The sequence below is a fragment of the Mustela erminea genome, chromosome 10 (assembly GCF_009829155.1).
Source record: "Mustela erminea isolate mMusErm1 chromosome 10, mMusErm1.Pri, whole genome shotgun sequence".
In the NCBI taxonomy this organism is placed as follows: Eukaryota; Metazoa; Chordata; class Mammalia; order Carnivora; family Mustelidae; genus Mustela; species Mustela erminea.
The window spans coordinates 19666215-19692207 of NC_045623.1; the positions used below are offsets into that span (position 1 = coordinate 19666215).

General features: G+C 34.6%; 1 long non-coding RNA gene across 1 annotated transcript in view; it reads right to left on the reverse strand.

Annotated features, from left to right (window-relative positions):
* The window catches only part of LOC116567915, a 93884-nt gene extending 68805 nt beyond the window's left edge, over positions 1-25079 (reverse strand). The window contains exon 1 of the long non-coding RNA XR_004276424.1: positions 25009-25079. This is a non-coding gene — a long non-coding RNA (uncharacterized LOC116567915). The remainder of the gene's footprint in view (positions 1-25008) is intronic.
* Between the last annotated feature and the right edge of the window lie 914 nt (positions 25080-25993).

Below are 25993 nucleotides of genomic sequence, written 5' to 3' on the forward strand. Positions count from 1 at the left end.
GGCTTTGCCAAATGGCAGGCTGGCAATTTTAAGAGTCTCTTAATAGCCTTAAAGCTCTCAGTTATTTGCCATCTGAGTCATTTCTAGATTTTATTAGCAAGACACAGTATTTAAATGTCTCTACAAATTCATCAACAGATCAACAATAACTACATGTTAAAATAGCACATTTCTTAAAGGAAACACAGGCTCAATTTAAACTAAACTCTCTGAATGTCCCTGAACAGTAGAAACAAATAGAGTAAAGATACATTTAATAATGCATGTATCATTTTAAACAGTTGCTTAAAATAGAGAGGCTGATGCTATACCTTATATTTTATGAAAAATATTCTACTTCATTGTTTGGTTAGAAGGAAGCATGGAGCATCATCTTGCCAAATATCCCAAGCACCCAGAAGAGTGCCTTGCACAAAGTAAGAACTCCATAAACATTTTGAAAAATTATACGGATTCTATCATTTAATAAGCAATCATTGAGCATTATCTTGCCAAATATCCCAAGCACCCAGAAGAGTGCCTTGCACAAAGTATTCCCTAAACATTTTGAAAAATTTTATGATTCTATCATTTAATAAGCACTCTCTCCCTGTTTTGTGATCAATTTACATATGATTCTTGTTCTTGTCCCATAAATATTATGACCCCAGAATTGACTTACTGCTTATAAACTACATAAAAATATAACACATTTTTGTTTTACAAAACAATTTCATAATTATGTTCTTTGCATGCATTTGCTATTTTATTTAATACATATTTATTGAGCTTCTACTATGGAGTCTTTGCCATACAGAACCTTATTAGTGATGCAGACAGGCAATAACACAACAGGCAGACAGTGTTAAGATAAGTTCATTATGCGGGGCAATGCAGTATAAGGAAGGGCCAAATAATAGAATTTGGGAGGGGAGGATAAAAAGACTCCTAGGAAAAGGAAAAAAAAAAAAAGGAAAGCTAAGATGGGGAAGGTAAGTAGGGGTAAAACAGTAAAGAGGAGGGACTGAGACCATGGTGCTGACAACCAGTTAGCGGAAGCCTGTTGTACGCATTGCCTCCCAACCATGGGATCCGTGACACTAAGTAGTTTAAAACAGATCATGGCAAAAACAAAACCAAACACAAACAAACAAACAAAAAAAACCAACAAACAAAAAAAGGGTGGGGGGTTGTTTGGGGTTTTTTTTGTTAAATTCTCCCCTACCCTATCCCAGTCTACTTCCTGCTGCATCCCTGGTTGTTAACAGGGGGAAAGAGAATTGAGAACAATGCCTACAGAGTGAAACACCAAGCCCAAAGGCATAAAGGCTAAGACCTCATGCCTCCTGGGGAAAGCATTCAATACAGCTGAAGAATGGTGTTTGCCATGGAGTATGTTGAAGCTGGCAAGAGATGTAGAAACCATATCATAATATACCCAGCAAACCATATATTTACTCTTTCTCTCTCTATATGTATATATATAACAAAAAATATATATCTGATATAATTTAGGTAAAAATTCTCCATAATTTTGAGTGTCTGAAAAATATTAACTTGTTCGAGAGAAGCCGAATGTCCTACAACCTTCATTTATGCACCATTCTATTTTTCTCTGAGGAGGAAAGGCAGTGTTACTTCTCTTACCACTTATGACAGGAGTTGCCCTTGGAACTGCGTCTCTAGTATTTTTTATGAAAGTTTCATTACTGGCATTTGTTTAACTTTCTGAATATAAAAACTGTAATTGTCTTTTTGTCTTCATCACTGTGAAGATGATAGCTTCAAATGTTGCCCTTCTGTTACCTATTCCCAGGAATAATTCACTGTTTTTATATAAACTGCACTTTTCTTTCCCTACTATTCCTGCTTTCCCATACAGATGGTAAACGGTGATGAGATTACTTAATTTTCTCATTACCATGACAAAGTCAGAAACCAGAACTTCCTGCACCGAGATAGTTTTGCCTAGAAGAATGTTTTTTCTATAATTTACTGTAGCCATTCTCAAACAATTTGAAGCTGCTTACTACATGAATAGAAAATCACAGTCAAATGCAGATTGTTATTTTAGGATAATTTCCCTTTATAGTGATCTGACTAGTAAGAGTTCCAGCCCAGAGCCTCTACCATTCATGGGGCCAATTACCCTTTGAATTCTACTTAGACACCCAGTATTAACCTAAGGCTGAGCATTTCCTCCTATTAATGAAGACAGTAACATCCTAGTGCTCATAAGAGTCTACTTCTGTATATTTACTGTTCCATTAAGGGTTTCCTGCCCTTTATCCCAATATTTCCAATATTATGGAAAACTTTTTTGTTCCTTATCTGTATTTGTTATCAAAGTTGTTATCTTTGTCTTTTCTATGTGTTTGTTCCTAGAGTTTTCCATCATTCTTACCATTTGTACTAATTTATATTATGGTGTTCACACTTTGTAAACAGTATTTCCCAACTTGAATATTTTAAAACATTCACACAAATTTTAAAAGTTTTATTTAGTATTGTAAAGACTGCATGGCCCTAACAGCAATTATCCATTTCTCTAATACTGACAAAATTTTCATCTATGCACAAAGACAATTAAGAAGAAAGCTACATTTCCAATCTCTTCTTGTAGTTAAGGGTGGCTATGTGTCTAAACCCTGCTCAAGAAAAAGTAACTTGGATATCATGTGCAGCTTACAGAGACTTCCTCAAGAGACACTGTTTCATGTCCACTGCCCATTCTTCTCCACTACTCTCTCCAACCTATTGTTGAAATGTAAATGACTCAATTAGACATTTAAGAATAAGGAATGGAGGAGTGAAGGATTTATGGAGCAGACCCACCATCCAAGCCATAAACTGAAATATCTCCAGAATAAAATTCTAATATGTTTAATCCACTATTAGCTTTTTTTCCTCTGACATTTGAACCTGAACACAGTTTTAATAATACTTTTAGTTAAATGTATTTTTTTCTTTATCAGAGAAAGAAGATACTCCTTTGTGTTCACCTTAAGGCCTTCCACCTCAGTGTCAACAGAACTTTAAAAATCTAAAATTAGTGCGGCACCTGGCTGGCTCAGTCGGTTGTGTCTGCCTTTGGCTCAGGTCATGATCCCAGGGTCCTGGGATTGATCCCCCTGTTAGGAGTCCTGCTCAGCTGGAAGTCTGTTCCTCCCTCTCCCTCTAGCCTCACTGACTCATTCTCTCTCTGTCTTTCAAATAAATAAATAAAATCTTTACAAAAGAAATCTGAAGTATTCAGGCACCTGGGTGGCTCAATATGTTAAGTGTCTGTCTTCAGTTCAGGTCATGATCTAAGGGTTCTGGGATCAAGCACTGCATGGGGTTCCCTGCTCAGTGGGAAGCTTGCTTCTCCCTCTCTCTCTGCCTCTCTCCCCTGCTTGTGCTCTCTCTCTCTCTCAAATAAATAAATCTTAAAAAAAATTAAAAAAATTAAATCCAAAATTATCACACAGTTAGAGGACTAAGTACCTCATTCATTCATTCATTCATTCATTCATTTAAAGAGAGTGTGAGAGAGACCAAGAGAGCACAAGTGAGGGAAAAGGCAAAGAGGGACAGAAGGGGACAAGCAGACTGCTGAGTGCAAAGCCCGAAACAGAGCTCAATCTCAGGATCCCCTGAGATCATGACCCGAGCTGAAATCAAGAGTCAGCTGCTTAACCGACTAAGCCTCCTAGGAGCTCCAAAAATTTTGTATTTTTATTCACTGTGTTTTATATTTGTATTATATATGCATTTATTGGCAGTTTTTTTATACATCAAGTTTTCACAGAAACTGCTGCATCCTTTTTTCCCATTGCCATGGTTTTCTCTGAGTAGAGTGTACTTCCTCACACGGTTGATGTTACAATTAGCTACATGGTTTGCCTAGGCCAATGGAATAGGTTTGAAACCCTAAGAGGTGTCATGTGTTTCCACTCACTTCTATTGCATTTAGCCATCAGAAGTAAAAAGAGCATGATCGAGCTATGAGTCTAATGCACAACCAGAAGCAGAGCCCCCCCAAGACAATCCACAAATACAGGAGAGAATTAAATGTTGTCATAGCAACATTTAGAGGCTTTGAGGTTGTGTTTGTTACATCTATTATCACAGTTCTAAAGTAGTATACAGTTGGCAAATATTTGTGGAAGTACTGGTGATATAAATAGTTTGTGTACAGTGAAAATTCTTTTAAAGGAAATAACATAGGAATGATTATACTTCTGCATTATTGTAATTTTTACCCTAATTTCTGAAAAAAAAAAACTATGTAATTATGTGCATTAATTTACTAGTACTGTTGTAACAAATTACCATAAGTTTAGTAACTGAAAACAAGGAAAATTTATTATCCTGCATTCTGTAGGTCAGAATTCTGACACATCTCAATGGGCTAAAATCAAGATGTTAAAAGAGCTACACTCTTTTTGGAGGCTCTAGAGAAGAAGTGCCCTTGTCTTTTGCCTTGTGGACTCCTTCCTTTATCTTCAAAGCCAGAAATGTCAGGTCAAGCCCATTACACATTAACCTACTCTTCTGCCTCTTCTTCTACTTTTAAGGACCATTGTGATTACATGGGGCCACCTGGATAATCCAGGGTATTCCCAATTCAAGGTCAGTTGATTCCACCTGCAATCTTAATTTTCTTTTGCTTATATAATGGAGTGAATGGCAGCCCCAAATATATGTCCACTTGAAACTCCTATTTGGCAAAAGGGTATTTGCAGATATAATTAAGGATCCTGAGATGAGTTCATTATGGATTAGAATAGGCCCTAAATCCATGACAAGTATTCTTAAAGAGAAGCAAAGGGGAAAAGACACAGAAGAAAAGTCCATGTGAAGACTGAGGCAGAGACTGGAGTTATAAGAGGCCCAAGGCAAAGAGATCATGGAGCTACTGGACACGGAAAGAAGTCAAGAAGAATTTCCCCCTAGAGCCTTCAGAGGGAGTATTACCCTATCAAACCTTGATTTTGGACTTCTGGACTTTACACCTGTGAGACAGTATGTTTCTGTTGTTTTAAGTAAAAAGAATTTATGGTAATGTGTTATATGACAGCCCTAGAAATACTATATCATAGAGAATAGCATAGTGGCAGGTTCCAGGAATTAGGACATGGCATTACTGAGAGCCGTTATTTTGCCCACCACATTATATAACTATACTAAGTATCTGTAACTATACAAAGTAATGTCATCATGCAAAATCATTTTAATTTTAGAAGCCCAGTATATATAACAAGTAATTACTCGAAGTCCAGATTAGTTGCATCAACCCAGAGAAAACAATAATAAAATAATACCATCTTATTTAATTAACATTAATGATAAATTGTACTTATAAAATATTTAAATATTATCTCTTTCATTATATGTTGCTCTCTAACAAACTTCTCCCTGACTTAATGGCTTAAAACTATAGTTGTTTTGCTTTCTTATCATTTTGTGAGTCAGGAACTTGGGCAATGTATGCTTGGGATCATTCAGTTGGTTGCATTCAGCTGGGGGCTTGCTGGACTGGAAGGTCTAAGAAGACTTCCCTTATATGCTTGCACCTCAATATTTACACCTGTGGCCAAACTCTGTGTCCCCCTCTCCCTCTCTATCTGTGTAAGTGGCTAGCTTTGGTTTGCACATGGTATGATAGTCTTAAAGTTAGTTACCTCACTCAGGGCTTGAAGAAAGTGTCACCCTCTTAGGTCCCATCAGTTAATGCCGGCCACAGGCTTACCCAGTGTCAAAGGAAGGAGGAGCTGACATAACATTTTATAGGGGGAATAGGTAAGGAGTCATGTCCTTATTCAATCTACCACACACAGGGCCCTATCTACAGGCATATGACCCGTTTGGCTGCATAGGACTCCACACTCAGAAGGGGACTGACTTGGTTTAATGAATCACTGTGCTTACATCTCTGATAGTTTCTGAACAATGGGCCCCACATCTCCATTTTGCACAAGGCACCAGAAATTATGTAGCCAGTTCTTACCACAAACATTAATTGAAGGGGCTTTACAAAAAAAAAAAAAAAGTATTAAATTTATTCTTCAGGTGAGAAAACAGATTCATAGATGTGAAATAAGTAAATATCACATAGATGTGAAATGTGTAAATTTCCATATATAGCAGCAGCGGGAGAGTAGGAATTCTAATTCTAGATCCTTTGTTCTACCTACTACTCTATTTTACTTGATCTCTTGTTACAGAAATCTATGTGTTTTTTTTTTAAGATTTTATTTATTTATTTGACAGAGAGAGATCACAATTAGGCAGAGAGACAGAGAGAGAGAGGAGGAAAGCAGACCCCCTGCTGAGCAGAGAGCCTGATACGGGACTCGATCCCAGGACCCTGAGATCATGAACTGAGCCGAAGGCAGCGGCTTAACCCACTGAGCCACCCAGGCGCCCAAATCTATGCTTTTTTTAAGTATAAAATAAAAATTTCAGAATTATATCATATGCCTATTATTTGCCAGTCTAGCAGCTTGGAAATCTTATATGTATAAATAACATGATTCTTTATCACCATTACGTTAAAAGGAACAAACCACTCTCTCTTTAGAAGCTACCGCAGATCCCACAAAAAGACCTGGATTGGCTCACTTTGGTTACATGCCCATCCTTGGATCAAACTGTGACCTGTGAAGTAGCATGTTCTGACTGGCCAGGATTGAGTTTCATGCCTTCACAGTGAGAATAGTGCTTGATACTGCTCAAAACTCATGAACTAAAATGGAGGACTACTAGGCTGCTAAAATCATGGTGGATAGGCAACCACAATATTTCTACTAAGTAGTTCAGATGGAATATTAAATCTCATTTATCATATAAAGACCCATAGTCTTTTTAAAACCACAGTGTAGATTTCTGGGGCTAGCTCTATGTCATTACTACTGTATTAGAGTTCAGTTTATTTTCAGTGCTGCTATGTGGAATGATTTGTCCATGTTAGAAAAACTCCTACATGTATATTCATGGCTTAAATATGATATCTTATAGGATATTTACAGAAGCAAATACTGTTAGTAAATGGGCTATCCTAATACCTTACGAGTTTTGATGATATTTGAGGTTAGTCATTTGTAGATTGTATACTTTATGATATTTCTGGGTGGACAGAGTCTGAGATCGTGGCCATTAAGAAAAATGTTGCTGAAATGTAAAAAAAATCAACTGCCACCTTTACCACCCTGCTTTTATATCAGTCTCTATAATAATGTAATTATTGCATTAATTTGTTGCAATTATGTTACTCTCATTTACATATGAAAGCTAGAAATCTTCTTTCCATCATGAAATATTTTGGTTCAAAGCAGTCCTGCAGGTTTTCCTTTCTTCAGTGCAATCTTATTTTTTGCAATTTATAGTGAAATATATAACCTATATAGTCATTTCTTGGGTCGAAATTGACAGACACACTGTGGACATTTTAAGCAAAGTTCTACTTTTGAGATATGATCCACTTGTACTAGAAACAAGTAACAAAAATTGTTGATAAAATATTGAGAACACAGTTACTTAAAACTGATACTAAAGCAGAACCAGAAAACACATTTTTAGACATATCACAGTTGGAAATCATCTCATGTTCGCCATGGTGAACTCCTGAGTTTAACTCTTGTTATTCTTTTTTATCAGAAAGGTAAGTTTTTGCTATCCTTTCAAAATAGTTCAACAACAAAGTAGAAGAACTATTTTACAGATTAAATGAACTTTTAAACCTCTTTATTTATTTTTTTTTTTGAAGAGTTTATTTATTTTAGAGAGAGAGGGAGAGAGCACAAGAGTGGGAAGAGGGGGGATGAAGTGGGGGAAGGAGCAGGGAGAGAATCCCAAGTAGGTTCCCTGCTGAGTGTGGAGCCTGATGTGGGCTTGATCTCACAACCCTGAGATCAGGATCTGCGCTAAAACCAAGAGGCTGATGCTCAACTAGCTGAGCCACCCAGATGCCCCATTAGTCCTCTTTATCTTCTAATAATGGAATTCACTCCTTGTGAATCCAGTAGTATGTACATTCTTCCTACAGTCCTTCTTTCTTTTATTTGAGTGGAGAAATGCAATGATCACAACAAAAACAAATAAATGAAGAGAAATGATCCAAGTCATCTTTTCACATAGGATAGGCAAAAGCTCTTTAAAAGGGAAAAGCTCTTTAAAAGGGATTTACTCACCTGGGGATGGCATCCTTAGTGCTTCTTGCAGGTTGTGCCTAATGGTAAGACTGTCAGTAACTATTGTGTGTCCTCAAAGTTGGAAACTATAGTAATCAGAGAAATAGAAGGACTTCAAGTCCTTCAACTATTTGCCAACCACCATACCAGCCCTGGTCTAGCCACCTCTGTCATTCTTTTATACATGAAATACACAACTTATTTAAGTAACTGAAAGCTTTACCAATTTACTGCTTTATTGCTCCTGGAATGCAATTCCCAGGTTATAAATCTGTTCTCTTTTTGTATCTGAAATTTTATTTTGTTTTTACATATTTTTTTTTCCTTTTTACAATATTCAAATCATCTCTCCACACTAACATCAATAAACCTAATTACTATGGTTTGGTTCTATTCAGATTTACATATTTTTTTCCTTAGAATATAGTTCATGTAAATGTATTGAAAAATGTGTATTGCTTAACTAAATGGATTTGAAACCACTAGTTAATTGATGCTTCAGTAATATATATTTAGGAACATACAAATGCTTTATAGATACTTATGGATTGACTATAATGATTTTTTAAAAAATCTGTGGACTCAGGACTCACAGAAAATCTAAGTTATACTTGCTGTTTGTAAAGAAAAGTATGACAGCCTTAACTCTAGATATACAGGTGGAACAACACTGCTCGGCCACTGAGAGAGCCCTGCTCCCTGAAGCATGGGGAGTCTCAGTTGTGCTCTACCCACTGCTCTTCAAAAGATTTTTGATCCTTAGATAAAGAACTTGTTAATACTTTAAAGTTTCAAACTTAAAATATATAAAGCTTTTTCTTTTTCTGAGTCTGATATGTGATATTTTTACTTAAGCAAAAATAAAACAAAACAAAACAAAAAAAACAATCTACAATATCTAGACCAACACTTAACCCAAGCAATTTTGGGACACTAATATTACAGTGAAAAAATAGAGGAGATGTCTGAAAGAATCTAGCGGAAGATATAAAATAAAAAATAAATGACCTGAAGATTGGGTACTTTATGAATTCAGACTGAGGAAGATTTAATTCTTTTCCTACCCTTAAAACTTCTATTATCATCCCCTCATGGTCTTGTCTAAGTCAGGGTGTAAATTTAATACCATGTTTCATTCTAAAAGTTGTTCTCAATGTCTCTTAATCACAATGAATTTTAACTGTTTTCTTTCTGTCTTATTGCATGTTGGTTTTGCCTTTTCTTTTGGAACCTATCTCATTTTAACTTACATCATTGTTATCTGTGGTTTTCTTTTCTTCCTTATTGGATTTTAAGTTTTTAGAACCCGTCTGTATTTTATTCTTCCTTGTAATCTACCACTCTATTTCTTTCAGTTCTAGCTGTTTAATTAATATGCTTGAGCACCTCCATGAATGACTAAGAGAAACCTCCTCCCATAATACCATAACTGCATCTGGGGAGGAAAGTGTCGTCACAGTATGTGGGGTTGAGAGGGACCATGGGGTTCCCATACGCAAGCACTCAGATAGCATTTGTAGTGCAGGCGATTTCTTCAGACATCAAATAGCTGGGATCGCTCTTTGTTGTGGCACCTACTTTGACTGAGAGATATGAGTGATGACAAATCATTTTTGGTTTGTTTGATCATTCTTCTTTAGGCTTGTGAAGATATTTCTTTAGTACAAATATTCCATCCCCCAACTCTGATTCAGTTATTATGGAGTGAAACCCTGAGATCTGAATGTTTCAAAACCAATTGAGGCAATATTGATGCAGTTGGCCCTTTCTTTGATATATAATGTTCTTATTCTTTTCTTCTTTACATGGTTGGTTGTTAACTTCTGAGCATATCCCAAATTGCCTTTATGTCACTTAAAGAAAAAAAAAAAAAAGAAAGAAAATGGAGAAAAGATATATTTGGCAAAACTTCAATTATAATGGCAGTACAATTATTTGAAAAGACCTCAAACAAAAATCCTAATTTTTTACAACCCAGCTACAAATGAATTACACAAGTGAGCAAGGTAGCATACCTTATTGCTGACATTTTCATAATTGACAACTTTTTTGATGAGGAAAACAATGATGAACTTAATTCTAAATATATAGTTGAAATAATAATGACCAACCACTGGCATTCATGATTTCAACTCAAAATGCCAATGAATTCAGCCTTAGTATAATTTTCTTCACTGAAATTAAAAAAAAAAAAAAACTTGTTTTACAGTGATACCTCGTTTCATGAAATCTAAATCTTCTACAAGAATACTGGAAAAAAATGGAATTCCCATTTCTTGCTTATTTTAAAATATTTAATAATTTTATATATTATAAATTTAATATTTAAAAATAGAAAATTTGGGGACACCTTGGTGGCTCAGTTGATTGTCTGCCTTCAGCTCAGGTCATGACCCCAGAGTTCTGGGATTCAGCTCTGCATCGGGCTCCCTGTTCTTTGGGGAGCCTGCTTCTCCCTCTTCCCCTCCTCTCCACTTATGCACTCCCTATTTCTCCCTCTCTCACTCTCATTCTCTCTTACAAAAATAAACAAAGTCTTTGAAAAATATATATAAAGATAAAAATAGAAAATTTAAAGCAGATACCAGTATCTGCTTAAGAGAACTCTCTACTTCATTTTTTAATAAAGATTTTATTTATTTATTTGACAGAGAGAGAAACAGGGAGAGAGGGAATACAACCAGGGGGAGTGGGAGAGGGAGAAGCAGGCTTTCCACTGAGCAGGGAGCCCGAGGCAGGGCTTAATCCCATGACTCTGGGACTGTGACCTGAGCCTAAGGCAGATGCTTAACAACTGAGCCACCCAGGCACGCCTCTACTTCATTTTTATTTTTATTTTTTTAAGATTTTATTTATTTATTTGACAGAGAGAGATCATAAGCAGGCAGAGAGGTAGGCAGAGAGGGAGGGGGAAGCAGGCACCAAGCAGAGGCCCGACCAACGCAGGGCTCTATCCCAGGATCCTGAGATCAGGGCCTGAGCAGAAGGCGGAGGCTTAATCCACTGAGCCACTCAGGTGTCCCTCTACTTCATTTTTAAGGTGGTTGTATAGGGCTTCATTTTATTTTAAAATATTATTTCTCTTCTCTAACACTGAATTCCCTTCAGTAAAATTAGAATTCATTTGGTATCTCCTGTTGGTTGTACTAGAATATTAAGTATATTTTCCTACTTGTGTCTTGTATGATGTGATATAACAGAAATTTAGATCATTTTCCTTGTGGAAATATTCTATTCTAAAATTTATTCTTATTTAACAGTGATATAGTCATTTGTAGTATAACTACGGAAGTACATTTCATAAAAAAATTTATATCACATATATTCATTTTAAAGATGGTTTTGGTAAAATATTATGGGATACACTGATTGCTAAATTGTTAATCCACTGACTACATCATTTAAGTAGCTACTGTACTTGCAGAGAATAAATTTCTGTTCAATAAATAGAGATTTTTTTAAATTCCCAAATTATTTTCTATATAGGTTTTCCCACTGGTACGTTTTAGTTCTCAAAATATTCCTGAGGTGGAAAAAGTGTAAAATGAATGTATGGTAGAATTAATTTTATTTTCCATGAGAAGCCGAATTTGTGGTTAATGATCAGTATAGCTAAAATTTATTGGCTGCCTAATACGCCAGGCTCTCGCCTAAGAGCTTTACATATATTATTTTCTTTAACGCTTTCAAGAACCTCATAAACAATAAGTACTATTATTAACCCCATGCTACTGATGAAGATGATGGGGTCGACACAGGTAATTCGCTGCAGGACACAGAGCTAGCAAGTAGCAGAGTTAGGATTTAAACTGGACTCCATGGAGTTTACCGTATCTGCAATAATGATGCATATTTGTATACAGCCCATTCATATTATGAAAAGAGAAACTTTCTTGTTTCTGGTTTCTAGTTTTACATTCCGGAGGTATGCTGTCATATTTTGTATTGTTTTGTCACATTTTCTGGTATTAAAAAATGACTCAGAAATACAAGAATTTTGAGAAGAGTAGTTTATGTGAGGAAGAAAATGCAAGTTTCAGGCTTTTGACTCACAGATTAAAAGAAAAATATAAAAGTATCTGTAGACAAAAACAAAAACTTCAAAAGATTAAAAATGTTGCATTACCAGCTGTTCTAAAAAAATGCTTCTTATAGAGATATTACGTTTGCAAATATATGTTCAGATATTTCTATTGCAAAAGCCAAGGATGAAATTATCTTTGTTAGGAAATTTGTAATTTATAGAAATAAAAATTAAGGTTTTATTTACTCTGAGGATGAAAACCAGACAAGGTGACCTATGGGTCTTTTCTTTTAGTTTTTTAACTGTTTCTTTTTAATTCTCAGTGCTGATGCTTCTTTTTTCTCATTTGTGGAATGTTATCTGCATGTCTATTTATAATGTAGGCAGGATAAGAGGTGTCAGTTTTGCTTCCCCGCTAGTGAGCTTCACTAGATAACATAATCAACCATAATGTCAAAATAGAGCCAAATAGAATGCCATTCAGTTTACTGTATAATATGGTCAGAGGCAAACTCAATTGAAAAATACTCTTACTGGCTTCTGGGGTCAATGTCAAAGAGATAATTTATAAAGCTCATGGATCAAAGATAATTCATGAAGTTCATGTATTTAGGGCAATGTTAAGGAATGGAAAAATGGTCCCACAAAAAATAGGCAAAATATGTATATGTAAGACTGACTACAGGGATATTGACAGGAGCTTTTAGTATGGAAAATTAAAGATTTGGAAACTCTGATTTCTGTGGAGATGGCATCCTTCTTTGAATTAGTCACTTGAAATTTGTGATCCCTGATCCTTTGGGCTGCAGTAGTAAGACAGAGAGCCTCTCATTTAACAAGGATAGCCATGGGCAGATGAGACCAGCTCTGGTTTGTGTTTTGGGGGAAACTCCTATTCTACTTTTTCTTGAGGTTGACACCAGATTGACATTATCATCAAAATTCAGTCTCTTAAGTCAGGTGCAGGGGCTCATGGCACAGACACCAGACTAAAGTTTTCTGCCCAACGCTAACTTAAATTATGTGAGTTGCGAGGTAAGCGTATCTCACTAATGTGTGTATCTTTCCCAATCTCAAATCATGAAAAAAAAAAGTCACAAAATTGCAAAAATGTTTTCAGGACAAAAGCAAGAATGAGAAATGCTGATATGTGGAATCAAATAAAATTGTCATGTATGGGAACAGGGACTGGAGCATGTCAGACAGAAGCTCACAGGATCTAATCAGTCACTCCTGTAACTGTTTCTATGCAGTTTGTGTGCACGTGTGATTATGTTTGCTGACAGTGAAAAGTCATTCTTGTAAATAAAATAAAAATAAATTTAATATAATAGGTAAGGTTAATAGGTAATATAGACTAATTAGTAGGTAATATAAATTATATAAAATTAATAGATAATATAAATCTCATGAATGTTGTTCCAAGAAATAAAAAAGTTTTGAAAGCAAAACAAGTTATTAAATTCACAATTATGATGTTTGATTCTGTGCAGTGCTCTAAAACTTGCTAAGAAATCTTAATTGCTATTCAAATACCTAATAATGTTTACTAGTGTTTTCCAGTGTTGAGTTATTCATTATAGGTTACAGTTCTTCGTAAAAACTGCTAATGTTCATCATTCTTCTTTACTAAACAATTCCCAGATATACCTAATAATTCATAAAAAGTATGAAAAATGGTGGAAATGTATTTAAGAAAGATAAAGGAAATTCATTAGCTTATTGCCAGATATGTTTTAAATCATTGTGATGCAAAGCATCATTGACTAGTAGTGCACTTCAAAGGCATTTTGAACATTCTGGAAGCACACAAACACAATTCTGATAATGTTCTTTGAGCCAATGCCTACTGCTTCTTAGAAATCCTGCACAATTTGGTAGTATTTAGAAAACATAGTAAAATGCATTCTGTAGTAGATATTATCTGTAAACACCATCTTAAAGATGATTGAGTTCCAGAAAATTCTCTGGAATTTTGATTTTTTTGTTTCTAAATCCCAAAGATTAATATTTTTTGGAACTTTGGACATACTAGCTAAAATAAAGTAGGTACTGTTTAAGTTAGGTACATGAAAATCTTTGACTTCTAGAATGAACAGAATGTTTATCCAATAGATTCAGGTCTCTGATGCTATTTTTCCAATTCAACTTGATATTTTCTTGGCTATTAAAAAAAAATCTCTTCTTCTATCCTAATATTTGCATTTAAGGCTATAAATTTCCTATAAATATGTATTTTTCAAATCAGACACACTTTCACATATATTGTTTCCACTGTTACTTATTTTGAGATATTTCCTATAATTTACTGTAATATCATCTTTATGTATAAATTTCTTAATCACAAATAATATAAGGAATTTTATAGTTATCTTTTTGTTATTGTTTCTAACTTATGTCCATGATGGTTATAAAGCATACTCTGTATAATTTTAATCTTTTGAAGTTTTTGGAGGCTTGATTAATGGCCCAAGCCATGCTTATTTTTGAGAATGTTCCAAGTATAATTGCAAAGAATATGCATTATTTGTAGGAAGAAGTGACCTATAATATATATATATACACAAATGTATTTCTCTAGCAGTATCCTTTATTCTTGAATTAGACTTTCATTAATCATGCTTATTCTCTAAATTTCTATTTCCTTTTTGATTTTTGTGTAATTATTTATGAGGTATGATAAATCTCCCACTTTGAATGCATATTTGTCTGTTTTCCTTTTTATGTGGGTCTATTTTTGGTTAATATATAATGAAACTATATTATTAGCTACATCCACATTTGTAAATGTTAAATCTTCTCGATAATCTGATCCTTGGAAGAAGTGTTCTCCTTTATGTCTCAGAATACCTTTTACTTAATCTTGCCATTTGTGACAACATGGATGGAACTAGAGCGTATCATGCTTAGCGAAATAAGTCAAGCAGAGAAAGACAACTATCATATGATCTCCCTGATATGAGGAAGTGGTGATGCAACATGGGGGCTTAAGGGGGTAGGAGAAGAATCAATGAAACAAGATGGGATTGGGAGGGAGACAAACCATAAGTGACTCTTAATCTCACAAAACAAACTGAGGGTTGCTGGGGGGAGGGAGGGTTGGGAGAAGGGGGGTGGGGTTATGGACATTGGGGAGGGTATGTGCTATGGTGAGTGCTGTGAAGTGTGTAAACCTGGCGATTCACAGAGCTGTACCCCTGGGGATAAAAATATATGTTTGTAAAAAATAAAAAATTTTTTAAAAAAATCTATATTTCTAATGTAACTTCAGTACCTTTATTTTAATCAGTTAGTTAGTGGTATTATTTCTTCCTTTCTCATTTATTTTACTTATTTATTTTTTTAAATACTTTTTTTTAAAATTTGACAGACGGAAAGCACAGGCAAGGGGAGGGATGGGCAGAAAGAGAGGCAAAAGCAGTCTCCCCGCTGAGCAGGGAAACGGCTGCAGGGCTGCAGGGCTGGATCTCAGGACCCCAGGATCATGACCTGAGCCAATCCAGCTGCTTAACCGACTGAGCCAATCAGGTATCCCTATTTTTTCTTTTTTTAAAAAACTTCCTTCTGTATTCTTGTATTTTAAGTGTTTCTAAGTGTCACATAGTTGATTTTTCAAGAATTGAGACAGACATATTCGCACTTCATCTTTTTATTTTTCTCTTTTTTTTTTTTAAAGATTTTATTTATTTGATAGAGAAAGATCACAAGTAGGCAAAGAGGCAGGCAGAGAGAGAGGAGGAAGCAGGCTTCCTGCTGAGCAGAGAGACCAATGTGGGGCTCGATCCCAGGACCCTGAGATCATGACCTGAGCCGAAGGCAGTGGCTTTAACCCACTGAGCCACCCAGGTGCCCCCATCTTTTTATTTTTAATGTGACCATAGATATTTTGGTTTTAATGTACCCTCTAAGCATTTTTTTGGTATGTATTCCCTTTATTCTATTTTTTTTTCCCTCTCATTTCATTAGTTATTCAGAATGACTGAGCATATTTAACTATTTGTTCTCAACACTCTTTAAATTGCTAATAAATACACTCTTTTATTTATTTAAACAAATTTTAAAGATTTTATTTATTTATTTGAAAGAGAGAGAAAGCACAAACAGGGGGAATGGCAGGCAGAGGGAGAGGGAGAAGCAGGTTCCCTACTGAGCAAGGAACCCATTGTGAGGCTTGATCCTAGGACCCCAGGACCTTGGGATCATGACCCGAGCCAAAAGCAGACACTGAACCAACTGAGCCACCTAGGTGCCCAATATACTTTTTTAATATCCTCCATGGAGTTCTTCTACAAATAATAACCTATGCCCCTCACTTATCAAGCGGTACATAAATTAATATTTTCCCCTTTTCCTTAATAAAGAACAGTTCAACAATTTAAAATAGTTTAACCCCACTTATGGACCTTTCAATTTACCAGGGTTAGGCCTTGTACTTTAATAAGGCATATTTACAACTGCCTATAAGTTATTTAGATTTAGTCCCATATTTACCCTTTTTTGTTGTTGCCATTTGTTCTTACCTGCATATTCTCCTTCCTTTTGAAATTATCACTGTTCCTAAAGAACATCCAGTTTTTAATCTTAAAATAATCTTATTTGACCTCCAATTTTACAGAATCCTTTCACTGAAAATCAAGGTTTCACAGACCTGTACCCCTGGGGCTAATAATACATTATATGGTAATACATTTTTTTTTAAATGTTCCATTGACTTTCATGTACTCCAGGAATACATACCCTCATTATTTTCTGACTTTAGTAGATAGTTCTTTTCACATTCCTTTCATAGTTTATCCTGTTTTACCAAACCTTTAAGTATTAGAGTTCCTTGATTCTTGATCTCAGCCTCTCTACTCTCTTATTCTATTTAAGTTAATTATGAGAAACATAAATTCAAGTATTACCTACTGTTCAAATCCCTTATTTACATCATCTTCCCCTTTACTTTTCTGAGATGAATGTCTATATATGAAAATACCTAAATTCTTTATGAATCTTTTTCCATACATTTTTTTCTTTCACGTGTGTTTACTCATGATTTCCATTTTTACTGTTTCCTTCTCTTCAGGACTTAAAATGCTTCTATCTTAAGAAAACCCATTCTTAACTGCAAGTCAGATTTTAACAAGCAGTCTTTCTCTCTTTCATATTAAGTGTATTGATGAAATTATCTTTACTTATTATACCATTTTTATATTTTTCTCCTCAATCAACTGCTATCTAGTTTTTATCCTGATCACTTTGTGTAAGCTTGTGTACTAACATAAACAATACTCGTTATTAAAATGAATAGGTATATCTGAAATCTTATACTACTTGCTCTAGCTGCATCAGTTTACACTTTGTCAACTTTTTTCATTGAAACACTTTGTTCATTTAGCTTTCTTGGCAATGTATCTGATTTTCTCCTTCCTTATTGGCCACTCTTACTTAGCATCCTTCCTGGATTTCTCTTTTTCTGTCTTTCCTTGAATCAGGTATTCCCAGGGTTCTCAATTTATTCTATTCAAGATAAATTAGGGTGTGTGTGTGTGTGTGTGTGTGTGTGTGTGTGTGACTCAACATTTTCATTGCATACTTTTAAAATGGCTGTGTCAAACTGTACTGGATCTATTCATTTGTCTATTTATATTACCAGATGATAAAATCTTTAAGAAATGATATTGTGAAGTACAGAAAGCTGAATATATCCAATATTGGAAGCATGGTAGAGTTTAATATATATTTGTTTAATGAATGAATGAAAACACTAGTCCAATGAAAAGTCTGACACACTGACATTGTCTATGCCAGGCATAGGTAAAAACTATGCAACCTAAAATTAAATGAAAACTTCTTTCTTTTTGCATGCTTTTAATGTCCCTTAGGTACCAAGGCTCCAACTATCTGATACCACATCCATGGTCCAAATCAGTTCAACAAGTATTTTTTTATTGACTATCATGTATATAGTTCTGCAGCTACTGCAGCTACTTTCATGAGCTGATAATCTATTTGGAGATAAAAGATGCACAAATGCCAAAAATTTGGCTGCAGCATGTAAAATCTACACAAACAGTTTAAAATAACAATGGAAGAGAGAAAATGGTATATCAGTGCTGCCCAACAGAATCTTAATGTAAATGACATACAATTTTCTGTCACATTTAAAAGTTAAAAGAAATAGATAAAATTAAGTTTACCATATTTTATTAAACATGACATACCCTAAAATATTAGCACTTCAGTTTATCTTTCTAAGCCCTTAAAATTTACTGTTTATGTGATAACTACGATAACTACTCAATTAAGACTGAATTTTTATGGTCAATTCATGACATGTATGTAAGTTTCATAAAATTCAGTTAAAAATTAGATCACATACCCATTTTTCTAAGTGTTTTACCTCAATAATTTCTTAAAAAACACAAATCAAGTACCAAAAAATATAGTAGTTTCTTTAATACCTGCATCCTACAAACAAAACTGGTTCTTTTTTTAGATGGATTGATTTGGATTTGAACTAAAAGCATAGCAATTTAAGAACTACATGTGTCCAAGTTGCACAACTTCTCTAATTCTTTTGTTAGCTTAGTGTTGTTTTCATCAAATTCAAAGGGGATGTTGCCTAAACTGAAGAGCAATTCTAACTTCATCAATATGGAAAAAACCCTCTTAGAATTTGTCTTCTTTTTATTACAGGCAGAGTGTATGACTCTGTGGATTATAAGAAAAATCTTTTGCATATTGATTCATGCTAGAAATAAATGCATGGAATCATTACTCTTAATTGTATTATGTTTGGTTCTGATTTTAGCACTATCTCTTGTATTATGCAACTCAACCTGCCTAGTTAGATTACAATAAGCTTTCCATTGCATTGGTTTTGGGATTTTCTTGTTTCTAGGTACTGTGATATCACTGAGGTAATATAAATCGTGCTGTCATTTTTTTGTGTTTGATTATTGAACAACTGGCAATAATTCGTTTTGTTTCATAAAAAAAATCCTGAATTTGAATTGTCATACTAAATCTTTGTAAGACTCCACAACTCAATCAATGAACACTGGAAAGAGACACAATATCAGTAAAAACATTGTCTCTCGTTGTCTTTCAATGGTTCCAAAACCTGCTGATTTTTTTCATACTGTTTGCATGTATATGCTGAAAAAATTCATATCTCTGGCACTTTTTATGCCTTTTACTTTAGAAAACCGGCCACAGACATTTTCAATATGTATCATTCAATGCAATAAAGCAATAAGGTAAACAGTCTCATCTTTTAAAATTCCAATAAACTTGGGGTCTCCTAGATGGCTGAGTCAGTTAAGCAGTTAAGCATCCAACTCTTGATTTAGCTCCAATCATGATCTCAGGGTCGTGATCCCAGTGTTGTGGGATGGAGCTCCACATCAGGCTCCACATTCAGTGGGGAGCCTACTTGGAATGCTCTCTCTCACCCTATCACCCCTCACCATGCTCTCTCTCTCTCTCTAAAATCAATCAATCAATCAATCAATCTTTAAAAGAAATAAAATTCCAATGAACCTTGAACACAATCTTTAGCTGTAATTTTTCTTTCATTTATAGGTACAAATTAAATTAATTAATAAAAATTATTAATAAATTAATAATTTAATAAAAAATAATAAAAACAAATTATTTTCTTTCATTTATACGTATAAATGTAAATTTGGGGAAAAAAGTAACCAAAATATTAATTGGTTAACATCTCTCTTTAGACACAATTTATCCAAACCTAAAATACACACATTTTATGTTTCTGAATCAATCATTGGCATTATTAGAAAGATAATGTGAATGACTGATGATTTAGTTGATAATCTTTCTGTTTTTGTAAAAATGTACTTATTCCTTTCACTCATAAATTTTAAACAAAATTTCCATAACTGAAATAAAAAATATGTATTTTTGCCATCTCTTCATATAATCATAATACCTTACTATTTTGAATGATTTTTGAAGGTCAACCATTTAAATAAAAATAAAATAACTGGAACTGCTTATAACAAAGTTGTTGCTGGAGATATCTGGCATTGAGTTATAAAGAGGTCTTATAATTTGGGTTGTTTATCTTGATTATTTATCTTAGCCTAAGGCTTACCTTATCTTATTTTATCACCTAAGATTACTTAAAGTACCCTATGGTCTACCCTTCAGCTTAGGAATCTCAATAACCATCATCTTTCTGAAACAGACTCATGTTAAGTGACACCGAGAGACCGATGTATTAAACTAGAAATTTTATGCATTTATATTGTCTTAAATGAACTTGTCACATAGAAGAAAATACTGGTTTCACTCAGTGTGGGATTCTAATCTTGTAGTCCAAGTTTTTTGGGAGGATATTATTAGAACAAGATAATTTAAAAAGGGAACCCTATGAGTGATTTCACTTTTAATTGGTCTAATCAATAAAATTAGAAACACTCAAAATGCCTACATCTCCATATACGTCTCATGATACAAAGAGCCACACCATTGGCACAGAAGCCTCTGGTCTTTGTCCTCTCTGTCTGTGTTAGTTCTCTTCCCCTATCATATTTACATCTGTAAATTGGCTGAGAATTTTTGACGACTTAATTTACTTTCCTTCTTCTAGGGCCCAAGGTTGATCAACTCACTCCTACCCTCCAACCTTTCCCCTTCTCCTCACTATTTTTCCATTAGTTAATGTACATTCAACAAGGACAGTTAATTCTTATAAACTTAGGAGTTAGTTTCCTCGAGATGGCTTACTTTGGATATTAATGTATTATTTTTATAGTTTAACTTTTAGAGAATGTTCTTATATTCACATTTCCTTTTTTGTTGTTGTTTTTGTTTGTTTGTTTGTTTGTTTTGTTTTGTTTTTTTGAGAAAAGCCTCACTGACTTCTCCAATCACTGACAAAGGACTGAAGAAGATGTATACAGGAAATGCAACATTTTTCTGTAATTGCTGAGACTACAAAATACATGTATCAGATCTGAGAAATATCTGAAGGAATCACTTGACCAGATCCATTGTCTTTACTTTTACATATAGACCTTTACCTATGAAATATTTTGAGACTGAGAGATCTTTTGAAGAGTTGTTCCCAGGATTTTGGTTTCAGATACATGAATGTGGACGAATGGTCAGAAACCGCCCCCCAGGACTTCAATAAAGATGTGAAACAAAATAAAACAGACTTTGTTCTACAGTGTCTTGTCTTTCTTTTTTTCTCTTTCTTTTTGAGTACCTAATGAGTATTATTTATGGTAGAAGCACAAATGTGATGAAAATTAGTCTTCAGGGGGAATTCAAATCCTGATTTTCATTCATTAGATTTATAACCTTTTAATAAAAGCAGGTTCTTAAAAGCCAGTGTTATTTTTTATGCTACCTCTGTTCCATTATACCTAGTATATTTAATAAATGATTATCATATTTTAAAAATAGTAATGTGTTTTAAGACCCCCCCAAATATATTATGATCTGTAAGAAAAATTATTAGATTCATCATTTTGGGGCTATGAAGAAATATTAATAATATTTCCATATTCTTTAATTTTTTATCAGAGAATATTATGCTAGCAAAATGTAACACCTTGGATTCTTGGCCTGTCAATTTCAAGATTGTTTCCTATACCGTCAGTGCTTTGTTTCCAAGTTATTTTACTGCAGCAGGCAGGACATCTAACTAAATCCATTGCCTCGCTGAAACAGCCTGGACTTTAATTCTGTAACAGTCCTGTTACATTACCATCTTTCATGAGGCCTGTCACTAAGCCATAGCAGTGGGAAAGAGGAGCAGGAAAGGAACATTGATGAAGGCAGTTGCATGCGGGTGATTTCCCAAGAGAAGACAAACACCAATCTACTAAAGGACTTCGGCTGCCAGCAGGTAAAATCAGGACACAGCCTTTATTTCCAGCATATTAGGAATGTTTCATTTCTGCCTTCCTCAGCTCAATGGAGAACATGCTGACAGACCCTGACCTTTCATTAGGAGAATCGGGGAATCTGAAGGTTATTATTATAGGACTACCTACTGACAAATTCATAAGCTTTAAGCTTTCTAAGAATAAAGTATGTGGCTTCCTCATTTAGAGGATGCAACAATCTACTTATTTCTGTTATAATTTCAGAAAAAAATAACATACAACTTACAGTATTTGTTTGCTGGGCTTTTTTTTTTTCCCCCTTTGTCTAAGTGCAGGGGATTACCCTTACTTCAGAAGAACTGCTTTCCTACCTTTCTCATGTATACTGGCCCATTTTACAGCAGGTAAGAAATGAAAAAAATATCATTGATAACCTCGGACTGGGGTATTCTTATTTGTCCATATCCTTGACTGAGGTTTATCACTGTCCAGCTGGTTTCTTGTCCTATGTTCACCTGTTGAGTGTCCTTTACTCCACTGACACTGAAGTTATTCCCAGAATCCATTGTGTGCTTTCTATGCCTTCATGATTTCACTCATTTTTCTTCCCTGCCTAGAACATTCTTCTCATTCTTTGCTTGTTCTATTGGACCACACTTCAATTTCTCCAGGAGCCCTTCTTTAAATATTAAATCTGATAAAGTTAGATGTGTCTCCTTTGTCTACTGAATTAGATTACCTTTTAAATAAACTAATTGTTTATTCCACATGAAGTAAAGATGGCTTAAGTGTCTTTTTGTCTCCAAAACATAGCATACTGCCGAAATAGCACAGGTTTGGAATAAATGCATAATGGTGATTTGCTATTTAATGTTCCTTAAAGAAGAGAATAATTGTTACAACTTCTTCCACTTAATTTAAAGTAGGCCTCATTTCCAATTTTAAGGGTGAGTTTCTTCGAGACAAAATTTCTTTAGAGAAAAGACATATATATTCTTTATTTCCATATTAATAACATGCCCTCTAAGTTTTAGAGAGATTTACCTTCATCACTCTTTAAATCTTCAATTATATAAAAATATTTAAACAAGGTTAAAGTTGTACAATATTTGTTTAATCATAAATTCTATTATTTTTCCACTATCTCTCCCATCCAAGTACTAACCAGGCCTGACCCTGCTTAGCTTCTGAGATCAGACAAGATCGGGCGTGTTCAGGGTGGTATGGCTGTAGACCATTTTTTCACTATTTCTCAATTCCCTTCTATCCTCTGTTCTGTCTTTTCAGGAACACACCCCAAAATCCAGTGCAACTTTTATCCCATTACCTCTACTGGCAAAAGCCCAAGTTTTGTTGAATCTAACCCTGCTAATTCAATTCCATTCAACCGACCAACAGGTCAATCACTGTATCTGCAATTTTACTCTCTTTCCTCCTCTCTCTCTCTCTCCCTTTCTCTACCTTCCGTTTTCTTCACCCCTTTTCTTTTTACCCCTCCCCACTGAATAATTTCTCCTGAGCATGAAAATATGCTCTCCTCAATCTCTCGAAGTATTTTTCCACTCTCTTTATTTTCCTGCTGTTAATTAGTTTATCTTTCCCATTTCTTTTTTCCCCTTTAGATCAAGAACACCTCAGAAGTTGTCTATGTTCATGAATCCAATTCCTTTTCTTCATTCTCTCTTGAGTCTTCTTTGGTCAATCTTCTTCCCATATCACTCAACCTTAACTGATCTAGTCACAAATTGCCTCCATATTGGTGATGACAGAGGTTAATTCTCAGTGCTCATCTCAGTGCTCATTATAATTAACCAGCAGCAGAATTTACATAGTTGAATATGACCTAGTCTTTTTTAAAAGATTTGATTTATTTATGAAAGAGAGAGAGAGCATAGGCATGAGCAGAGGGGAGGTGCGAAGGGAAAGGAAGAAGCAGACTCCATGCTGAACAGGGAGCCACTGGTAGGACTGGGTTCCAAGACCTGGGGATCATGACCAGAACAGAAGGCAGTTGCTTAACCTACTGAGCCACCCAGTCATCCCATTACCTCTTTAAAATAATCTTTTCATTTCATAATACCACATCTTTGGTTTCTAAGAGAGGCATTTGCTCAGGTCCAGTCTGAAAGGTTATGCATTGTTCACAGAGAAGATAAAAATAATGACATAACTTACTAAAATGCTATTTTGATTGTCACAATTTATTAGCAATACTCTTCCCTAAGAATAAAAAATATTTTGTTATGCTGATGTTTAAGAATTGCTATAGCTACTCTAGAATGTTAATAATTTATCATCTTTAAATAAGCAACTTTTCAGCCCTGACTCAGATTCAACTCCAAGCCATTGTTCTCAGAGTAATCTTGTGATAATTCAGAATTATTTGAGTTCTGCACTTCCCTTTCAATTTTTCTGTAAATCTAAAACTTCTCTAAAAAAAATAAAACCTTAAAATTCTCTACTCTAGGTGTCAAATATTCCAGGTGTGCTATTACACACTAATCTGCTTATGCATTTACCCCCATGGTCACACCTCAACCTCATGTTTCTAGTCACATCTATGCAATGTCTTGCAAATTTATACCTCTAGACCCAATTCCCTCCTCTGGATGCCAATTTCATGATTCCAAATGCTTTCTGCTCTATCAGTTAGAGGTATTATAGATGACACAAAAGTAATACATCAAAAACTGAACGCCCAATATTCCTCTATCAAACTTGATCTTCACTCCATTCAATCCATTTAGTAAATTGAAACTCCATTCTTCTAATTACTTAAGCCAAATTCTGGGATCGTATTTGGCTATTTCATTTTCTCTTATAAATCTCATCTGGATTATGAGAGAATCCTGTTATCTCTACCTTCAAATGCACTCCGAATCTGACTATGAAATTACTGTCGATCATGGTCTAAGTCACCATCATCTCCTGTTTGAATATTTCATTAAACTCATATAAATGGTCTCCTTTCTTATACGCTTACCTTTTTGTCCTGGTCTCAACAGAGCTGCCAGAGTTACGTTGTAAAATTTTAGATATACATGAAATTTCTTTCTCATAACATTGTAATGGTTTCCCATTTCCTTCAGAGCAAAAGCCATTGTCCTTAAATTACAATGGCCAACAGGGTCCTGGAATGTCTATTCCTTATTGCTTTCCTCTCAATTCTTAACTGCTCTCACTGCCATTCACCCTGTTTCACATCTACGTATGTCCTTGCTTATCCTGAACATACCAGGCATGCCCTCTCCTTAGGGATTTTGTGCCTGACATTTCATATTTTACAAAGATTTTTTTCTCGAGATATCCAAATATTTTCCTCCCTCTCTCATGTTTTTAATGAGATTTCTATAACCAATTGATTTAAAGTTATAACATTTTCTCCCAACCCTGTTGCTACAATGATGCCCTAATTTATTCTTCTTGTATATTTTATATAGCACTGATTTACTATACAGTTTATATATTTATTCATATTGTTCTATTTCTGCAAAATCTCTGCTAACTCCTAGTATATAAACACTTCAGGAATACTTTTGTCTGTTATTTAAATTCCTTTATCTGCAAGGACTTAGGTGGCACATTGTTAAGTGCTTAATAAATACTGCTGAATGGATTGGGAAAAAATGTGAATTTAGAAACAACATCAAAATTTTGAATAGATTTCAGTTTGTCATACACACACAAACACACATGCACAAAAGTGACAGAAATTCTAGTTAAAGAAACACCAGCTGCTATGACAGATATACCTGAATTGTCAGTTGCTATACTTCAATAGTTTGATAAATGTGTTCTAAGTCAGCAATTCTCCAACTGGTGATTCAAAAGTTTTGACACCTTCCACGGTGTGAATCAACCATTTTCACTTAACAGTTTCCAGGATTATCTTGGAATTATGCTCATTTTGGAAACATTCTGCATATATTTTAAGGGCTAAGGCTTGAATTGATTCACAACATTACTAT